The sequence below is a fragment of the Mercurialis annua genome, linkage group LG4 (genome assembly GCF_937616625.2).
Source record: "Mercurialis annua linkage group LG4, ddMerAnnu1.2, whole genome shotgun sequence".
Classification (NCBI taxonomy): domain Eukaryota; kingdom Viridiplantae; phylum Streptophyta; class Magnoliopsida; order Malpighiales; family Euphorbiaceae; genus Mercurialis; species Mercurialis annua.
The window spans coordinates 38,315,307-38,325,205 of record NC_065573.1 but is presented as its reverse complement, the minus strand read 5'-3'; the positions used below and the strand labels follow the sequence as shown (position 1 = coordinate 38,325,205).

At 36.3% G+C, this 9,899-nt stretch overlaps 1 long non-coding RNA gene across 1 annotated transcript; it reads left to right on the top strand.

Moving 5' to 3' along the window:
* The first annotated feature begins 237 nt into the window (after positions 1-237).
* On the top strand, positions 238-2,206 carry LOC130015371 (uncharacterized). The gene is made up of 2 exons (XR_008790519.1): positions 238-849; positions 1,693-2,206. It is a non-coding gene; the product is annotated as an uncharacterized LOC130015371 (long non-coding RNA).
* Positions 2,207-9,899: the final 7,693 nt, after the last annotated feature.

Sequence of the window (9,899 nt, the reverse complement as noted above, 5' to 3'; positions counted from 1 at the left end):
TTGTTTCTTAAAGAAAAAAAAAACTAAAGGGTATTCCAATTTGGAATAAAATTTATTCTCTTTGTAATTTTTCATTTTAATTTCTGAATTTACTAATTTAGTGCCTAAATATAAAGTTAACCAATAGAATAAATTCCATTAAGATCCTCTAAAAAAAAAACTTGAAATTGAGGTCAGGACTTGGGCTCGGGGCCGAGACTCCATATTGGACTTAGGACCCGATTGTGATTCGGGCTTTTTATATGTTTTACCGTTTTTTCACGGACATTTACTTTTATACAGTGGACTCTAATTATTTACATTCAGCACCAAATTAGTTTTCTTTTTAGACCTAACTTTTATATTCTTTTCTTTTCTACGATTTTATCTGTTTTCTCTCATTTTCTGTTGTTTTTTTCTCTTCTCCTCGATGGGGAAGACGAAACGGTAGTGGCGGCGGCGACATGGTGAAAATAGAACGGCGGAAACAGTTGAACGATGGTGAGGCAAAACGGCAGCGGTAATGGAGAAGGCAGAACATCGGTTTCTTCTCTCTTCTCCATGATTTTCTGAACCGACCGACTCTTTCTCCACCGTCTAAGTTGTTGTCGGCTGCACATACTCCGAGAATTGATGCTCCAGCGCATGTGCCTGTTCAAGCTCCTACATATCACTTACAATGTCGTCGCCGTCTTCACCATCGTTTGTTTCTGCCCCGTTTCGCTTCACCGTCGTTCTGTTTTCGCCGCCGATCTGCTTCACCATCATCCTGTCTTCGCCGCCGATTCGCTGCAACAGTTGTACTGCCTTCACCATTGTTCTAGTGCACAGCCACCATTACGCTGCCTTCACCCTTGTTTGAATTGACTGGTAATTTTTCTTCATGCTATTGACTAATTTTATTTTATACTTTATAATGTCAAGCTGTTTATATATTTGAATTTCTTTACTAATTTGATGGATTTTACATCTGATGTGATTAGCATTTTGTTAACGCTGTACAATTTAACAAAAAAAATATGAATGTCAAACAATTTAATCATATGTTGATTAGCATTTCAGTATAATTCATCTATTTAAAATAAAACAAAGATTCATAATGACTTACCAGAAGAGTAAATCACCACTAGATGCCAATTTCTTTGAAATCCAATCAAGAACTACTTCAGTTAGCAATTCAAGCTGTTCTTCAACTTCTCCTGTGAATACAATGTAAAATGTTTTGATCTTAGCTCATGCTTTCAACAATCAGATAACAAATCAACCACTGATTATGAGCACTTATTGCTATTTATATACTTACGTCTATCAGAAATATTGGTATGGCCGGCAATTATCTTGTGTATAAGTTCATCTTTCGTGATAGCTGATCGCTTTATTGATTGAAACAAGAAATGCATCATGTTGAACAGCTTGGGTAGGCAGGCAATAATCTGTTTCCGTCTCTTTGCTCGAGAGATAGCAGGATCTCGCTCTTCTTGCGTCTTTCTTTCTTTCTCTATTATCTATCAACACGTAATAAAATTTAGGAAAACAATATTGATTCCGAGGTAAGATTAGCATTAAAAAATTTGATGGGTTTTACATATGATGTGATATATGTTAATCTGATTTCAGACTCTGACTTAGCTGGTATACTAGATTAGCTGTAAGATTTATAATTCAGTATTTGGATTTATCAGATTAAAACCTCTAATTGTATATGCAATGCAGGCAATCCCAGTACAGAAACTTCTGTTGCAATATTTGCACAGCAAATGTCTTTGCTTTGCTGCTACTGCACCCTTCTTGTTACTCTCATCGCTAGTTGATGATTCCAAAATACCAAAATGGCCCAGCAGATTAAGCTCTAGGTTGTCGTTACTTGAGAGGCTAGGATCAAGTAAACAATCATTTGCCTTGATGCCTTGGTTCTTGTCTTGATCAACATCTGACAATTTTAATATTTTGACCTACATGGAGCAGGGGTACTACTGATACACAATTTATGTACAATTCAAATAATGAATTTTGCATCTTATCATACATAGAAGAAAATCTACAATGAAATATGCATATTCATTGAAATGGTAAGATTGGTAAACATAAGTTTCGCTTCATGAGTGCAATCCAAAGTAGTATTCAGCCATACTTGTGAAAATATGCCAACTTACAACTAAGCCTCTGTTGTACCATCATTTTATACTTAGTTACCAAATACATTTTAATGCATACTTATATTGTCAAATTTGGGAAATGTCTTATCACTTATATGCATCTTTTTTAATACTAATTTTTATTTCTCCAACATTATTTCAATTTCAATTTAACTTTTAGTTTTATGATTTCTTCACGTACAAACCTGTTTTTTGTATTAATGTTAAAATCACCCTAATATCAACCGAACATCAACACAATATCAACAAAATATCAACAATATTTAATAAACTAGATAATATTAATTTTTAAATCGTTTTTATATTAATTTTTAAATTTTTTAACATTAATTTTTATTTTTCCAGCATTATTTTAACTTACTTTTCATTTTTTGATTTCATTTCACGTACAAACTTGTTTTTTTACTAATGTTAAAATCACTCAAATATCAACCAAACATCAACAAAATATCAACAAAATGTCAACACAATATCAACAACATTTAATAAACTAGGTAATATTAATTTTTAAATTTTTTAACACTCATTTTTATTTTCCAGCATTATTTCAATTTAATTTTTTTGATATTATTTCACGTACAAACTTCTTTTTACTTATGTTAAAATCACCCAAATATCAACTGAACATCAACACAATATCAACAAACTGTCAACACAATATCAACAAAATTTAATAAACTAGGTAATATTATTTTTTAAATCTTTTAATACTAATTTTTATTTTTCCAGTATTATTTTAATTTAATTTATTTTAATTTATTTAATTTCACGTACAAACTTGTTTTTTTTACTGATGTTAAAATCATCCAAATGTCAACCGAACATCAACACAATATCAACAAAATGTCAACACAATATCAACAACATTTAATAAACTAGATAATATTAATTTTTAAATCTTTTTTATAGTAATTTTAAATTTTTTATATGTTTTGTATCTTTATTTTTTGCTTATTATTAATCAGCATTTATTAGTTATCATATATTTAATTTTAATTTTTTCATATATCAACATAAAATCAACACAAAATCAACAACTGTAACTAATTGAAATTTAAAAATTTTAACACTAATTTTTAGTTTTTCAACATTGTTTCAATTTAATTTTTATTTTTTTATTTTATCTCACGTTCAATATGGTCTTTTTTGCTAATGTTAAAATTAACCAAATATCAACATAATATTAACACAAGATCAACAACATTTAATAAACTTACTAATTGAACTTTTTAAATATTTTCTTACACTAATTTTACTTTTTTTATATATTTTATAATCTTTATTTTAGGGTAATATTCATTTTTAATTTTTTTTATATAATAATTTAACATTATTATTGTATTTTTGTTAGTTTTAATATCAACATAAAATCAACACATAATCAACAATATGTAATAAACAAGCTAATTTAAATATTAACCTAACATTAACAAAAACAATTAACATATAATTATTCAGTTTCAATTTAATTTTAATTTTTTTAGTTCATATTACGTACAATGTTATCTTCTTTATCAATGTTAAAATTAATAAAATATCAACCATAAATCAACATAATGTCAACATAAAATCAACATAAGATTAACACTCTATCATTATAACCATTCAAAAACAACAATAATTCATATTTAAAATGACTGATTATAAACAATGTCATTACATTTAATTTCAGGATAAATTATATCACAACTGAGAGCAAACTGAAGAGCAACTTTAATAAATTACATCATCAAACTCAACTTTTGTTTTATATCTAATTGAGCACCCATTAACATATTCAACTTCCCAAACTCTAACTTCTTCATTTTCGACAAAAAAAAAAACTTCGTCAGTAATTTCTACCATCTGCTTCTCTAACTCCAACATTTGCTGCTGTTTTGAACCCTCAATTCTCTCATAAATTTCCCCAAATCTCAAAAGACTGGAAAGACATCGCCGACATCAGCATCAGTGGCGGAACCAGAAAATATTTTCAGCCCGGGCTAAACGACACCTAATTAATTTGATTGCGTTAAAATTTGCCCGAATTATTTTATTAGAGTTGACATTTTTTAGTATTATTACAATAAATGTATTCATAATCTAGAATTTTTTTTAAAAAAATAGACAAAAAATTCATAGAGAATTAATAATTAAATTTGAGAATTGTTGGCCGGGTATTTGGATACTGGGTTTGAAAATTTGAATTCATAAAAAACACTGCTAAAATTCTAGGAATATAAGATAGTTTATCTATATATAATTAAACTGAAAATTATTTCTACATAATTAGTTTATATTTTAATTTAAAATTCAATTAGTATCAATAATAGTAAGGGGTATATTAGTCAGTTCAATCATTTTGGAGTGTAAAAAGTGAGGTCTGACAATATGCAGCTTTATTTTGAACACGCTAATAATTGTATTGAACAGTCTAACATTTAACACGCTAATAATTTTTTTTCTCTCTGATGGAGGACTGTCTTCTGAAAGAAAATCGGGAACCGGCAGAGGATGATAGGTCGACTAAAAAGGCGAAATTCAGAGAAGATGGAGGGGATCTTGCGCCACAGAGTGGTATGTCTTTCAGAGATAAGCTTGTTCAGGCTGATAAGGAGATGGAGGATTCGTTAACAGGGCTCACAGATGATTTTGAAGTGGATGATGAAGATGTGCTAGTTGTCCAGGGAGATGGTATGCCCTCGATTACCTTCTCAGAAAGGATTCAGGAAGAGCTGTCGAAGCAATGGCGGTCAACAGCTGTGGTTAAACTCTTGGGAAGGCCGATTGGTTACAGAAATCTCTGTAACAGGCTGGATAGGTTATGGAATTTTGTTGAATCCTTTGATGTCATTGATCTTGATAATGATTATTTCCTCATCAAATTTAAGAATGGCGATGATTTGAAGTCAGTGTTAACCGGAGGGCCGTGGGTTATGCTTGGCCATTATTTGTCCGTCCAAGAATGGTTTTCAGAATTTGATTGTTCTACTGATCAAATTCGGTTCATTAACGCTTGGGTTAGATTGCCAAGAATGCCTATTCATTATTACAACAAGAAAGTCCTCAGATATATTGGGGAGGTGATTGGAAGGGTTATTAAGATTGACTATTGCACGGAAGCGGCCGAAAGGGGGAAGTTCGCTCGTATAGCTGTGGAATTGGATCTTAAAAAACCTTTGGTTTCACAGTTTCGTTTGGATGGAAGGGTTCAGTATGTGGAATATGAATGTTTGCCCCGTATTTGTTTTGAATGTGGTCGGTTTGGTCATGTCAGAGATAGCTGTCCACACATCATCAGTAATAAGAGGATTGAAGGTGCTGGTAAAGCAGCCATGGCTGGTACTGAGAGTCCCAGTAAAGAAGCTTCGACCAGAGTTGATGGCAAGATTGGTAGTGATGGAGTTAAAAATGGTAACCCTAGCTACGGTCCTTGGATGATGGTAGGAAGAAAAGGAAAGTTGGGAGGGAATAACAGTAATTTTAGAAGTGGTCAAGGGTCTATTCCTCACAAAGAAAAGAATATCCCTAGCAACAGATTCAATGCTCTAAATTCGGAGGAGATTGAGGAAGATATGGGAGAATATTCAGCTCCACAGATTTCGGAGAATATTGCTGTCCATAACAAGAATTATTCTGGCCCTCCACCGAAACCTAGCGATAATATGCCTCATGCAGAGAAGGACAAAACTGCCCCCAAAGGAAACCGTGCTCTTCATGATAAAACTAATGAGATTAGCAGGCCTGCTAACCAAGCCCAGAAACCTAAAGCCCGGTTTGTGGTTAACAAGGCTACCACTTCCTTGGACACTGTTCACCATTCAGTGGTTACTGTGAGATACAATAATGAGAATCTTAACCCCGACTCCCATCCCAGAGAGCTGGGGAATATTACTACCGGCAAGGATATTGTAGAAACTATTGACATTGATCCAGGACCCCTTATGTTGAACAGCATATGCCCTGAAGCTACGACTCAGTCATGCAGTGAGTTGGAGCAAGACGGTGGAAGCAATTCAGACATGATAATTTGTGAAAATGCGAATGGTGAGAATGATGTTCCCTCAGATGCAGTGGAGGAGATGGATGGGATTTCGCATAGCCCGTTATAATCATGCTGTTCCCCTTTTTTCTTAGTTTTTTAATGTCTGAAAACTTAAGAATAATGGTTTGGAATGTGCAAGGAGCAGGTTCGAAGGGTTTTAGGAGAATTTTTAAAACCTTATGTAGAAAGTATTCTTTTGATATTGTGGGTATTCTTGAACCTAGAATTAGCGGTGATAATGCTGATTTCTTTATCAAGAATAGTGGCTTTAGTTGTTCTCATAGAGTTGAAGCGGTTGGATTTTCTGGTGGCATCTGGATTCTGTGGAAGCAGGAATTCAAGATTGAGGTGGTTGAGAATAACAAGTATTTTGTGCATTTGAAAGTCTTTGATGGTACAGACGACTTTTTCTTTACCATTGTGTATGCAAGCCCTAACGCAACGCTAAGGAATCACCTCTGGGCAGATTTGGATATTTTAGCTAAGTCGGTCTCTGGCCCCTGGATCCTTGGCGGGGATTTCAATGCAGCTCTACACGATGATGAGAGGAAAGGTGGAGCAGCTGGCTATATCGGAGGGTGCAAGAATTTCAAAGGGTGGTTTGATCGTAATGAGATGATTGATCTGGGTTTCTGTGGTTCTAAGTTTACCTGGAGGCGTGGAAGTCTTTTGAAGAGACTTGATCGTTTTATTAGTAACGACAGCTGGGTGAGGAAATTTACGTATCATTTCGTTCTTCATCTGCCTAGAATCCAGTCGGATCATAGTCCCATCTTTGTTCGCTTTAGCACTCATCGAGATAAAGCTTCTGGTCCTAAGCCTTTCAGATTTCAGGCGGCTTGGACTGGGAATATTGGGTTCAAAGACTTAGTCCAGCGATGTTGGGACATCTCTCAACCCTTGTCTGACTCTATCTCTAACTTTACGGTGGAAGCTAGGAGTTGGAATGCCAATATTTTTGGTAACATCTTCAAGAGGAAAGATAGTTTGCTAGCTAGAATTAGAGGTATCCAACGTGCTAGAGAGAATTATAATTCGCAAAAATTGCATGACATTGAGGCTCAACTTAATAATGAGCTGAATGAGACTCTTTTCCAAGAAGAGTTATTATGGTTCCAGAAGTCGAGAAATGATTGGGTTGTTGACGGAGATCGTAACACGAAGTTTTTCCACGGGAAAGTCACCAACAGGAGGAGACATAATAGAATTAAAGTTTTACAGAATGGGAATGGTGAGTTCATAGATGATCAGACTACGTTAAAGCAGATGGCAACTGAGTATTTCTCTAGTCTCTATTCTAAGAGTGGCAGTCCTGAACTTCCGTTTCCTTTGAAGGGCTGCTTCCCTGACTTAGGAGAAAAGTTTAGCTCGGATCTTGCTAAGCCTGTTACCTCGGAGGAGATCAGAGGAGCTCTTTGGGAGATGAAACCGTTGAAAGCTCCGGGCGTTGATGGTCTACATGCCATGTTCTATCAAAGTCAGTGGGACATTGTAGGTAACAGTGTTTGCAATTTTGTGAGAGGCATTTTTGATGGCAATCCGTTGCCGGAAGATGTCAACAGTACCTTAATTACTTTGATCCCGAAATGCAATAATCCTATCTCTCTCAAGTCTTTTAGGCCAATTAGCTTATGTAATGTCAGCTATAAAATCATTACTAAGCTTATTGCTAATAGACTTAAGGTCACTATGCCGCTTCTCATCAATCCAGCACAAACGAGTTTTGTTGCGGGTCGCCAAATCACGGATAATATTATTTTGGCTCAAGAAGCACTCCATTCGATGCGGAATAAAAAAGGTTGTAAAGGGGTTATGGCCATTAAAATTGATTTGGAGAAAGCCTATGATAAGATATCTTGGGGATTTCTTAACGATACTCTTGATGAAGTTGGTGTTCCAAGGTACTTATCGGATGTGATTATGAAATGTGTGACTACGCCCACCATGAGTATTTTGTGGAATGGGAGCCCGTCTGATTCGTTTTCTCCGACTTGTGGGTTGAGACAAGGTGACCCGCTCTCTCCGTATCTCTTCGTTCTTTGCATCGAAAGACTGGGCCATCTTATCAACAGAGAATGTGTTAATAGGAGCTGGAAACCCTTAGTCATGAGTCGTAACTGCCCTTCGCTGTCCTATTTGTTCTTTGCGGACGATCTCCTGCTGTTTTGTGAAGCTTCCTTGGATCAAGCGGCAGTGGTGAATAAAGTGTTGAATACTTTCTGCAATTCGTCGGGCCAAAGAATTAATAGAGAAAAGACTAAGGTCATTTTCTCTCGGAACGTCCCTAGGGATACTGGTATTGCTGTAGCAGGTAGGTTGGGATTTGAGATTACGTCAGATCTAGGAACCTACCTGGGAATTCCTCTTCTCCATGGCCGTCTAACGAAGAAGCATACAGGTAGCATGATGACGCGCATAAAGACCAGATTCTCTAGTTGGAATACCAGGGCCTTAGCTATGGCGGGTAGAGCCACGTTGGCTAAATCGGTCGTAGCTGCGATCCCCTTATACACCATGCAAACCCTAGCCCTTCCTAAGGGAGACTGTGATGATATTGAGCTGATGTGCAGAAAGTTATTATGGGGATCCACAGATGAGAGCAGGAAGATGAATTTAGTTAAGTGGGATACTATTTGTCAACCGAAGAAGCGTGGTGGGCTTGGCTTTAAACATATGACTTCTATGAATCACGCCCTTCTCATGAAGCTTGGATGGCATATCATTACGAGCCCGGAGAAGTTTTGGGTTCAGCTCCTTCGTTCCAAGTATTCCTTTAATGTGGATAATTTTCGTAACCTGGCGAGAACCTCTGGGGCTTCTCATCTTTGGAAATCCCTTCACAAGATTTGGCCTATGGTTTGTGCTGGTGTGAGATGGGCTCTAGGTGATGGGGCCAAAATTCGCTTTTGGCTTGACCCGTGGCTAGGGGATGGCAATAGTCTCATTCATCTTACTACTAGGCCGGTTCCTGTTATGGATTTGGAATCCACTGTTAATTGCTATGTCAACGATAATGGTGACTGGAATTGGGACAAGATCTCGAGTTTCCTTCCTAATAACCTGCTCTTGAAGATTGGTAGCTTCATTCCTCCGAAAATTGGTTATGGTGAAGACTTTATTTTCTGGGGTCATTCTCCTTCGGGTCTCTTTTCTACCAGTTCTGCCTATAAAGCCTTAGAAGTTAATGATTGGGATGATGAAGACTCGTCTTGGAAGCTGGTCTGGGATTGGCCAGGACCGGAGCGCATTCGCCACATGCTGTGGCTCACCCTGCATGGCAGACTCTTGAGTAATGTTGAGCGGTGTCGTCGTCATATTTGCAACGTTAGTTTGTGCATGCGCTGTCATGGAGAGGACGAAGATTTAGACCATATCTTAAGACATTGTATCTACGCTAAGCAGGTGTGGCTACGTCTTATTGATCCAGATGCGAAGGACGGCTTTTTTGATCTGAATTTTAAGGATTGGATGTTGCAAAATTTGTCAGGTAGGAATAGCTTGAACTCTGCAAGGAATTGGAGTTGTCTCTTTGGAGTTACCGTTTGGAGGTTGTGGCAATGGAGAAATAGCACGGTTATTGGGAATAAAAGCTTACCTGTGAATATAGTGGTGGAAGATATTTATCATCGTTTTGAGTATATTCAGCTTGCGCTAGCAAAGAGTCATCTTCACTCAGGTCCTAGCCGTACGAGACGTGATATAGATGTAGGGTGGAGCTGCCCTCCAGAATCATGGTTAAA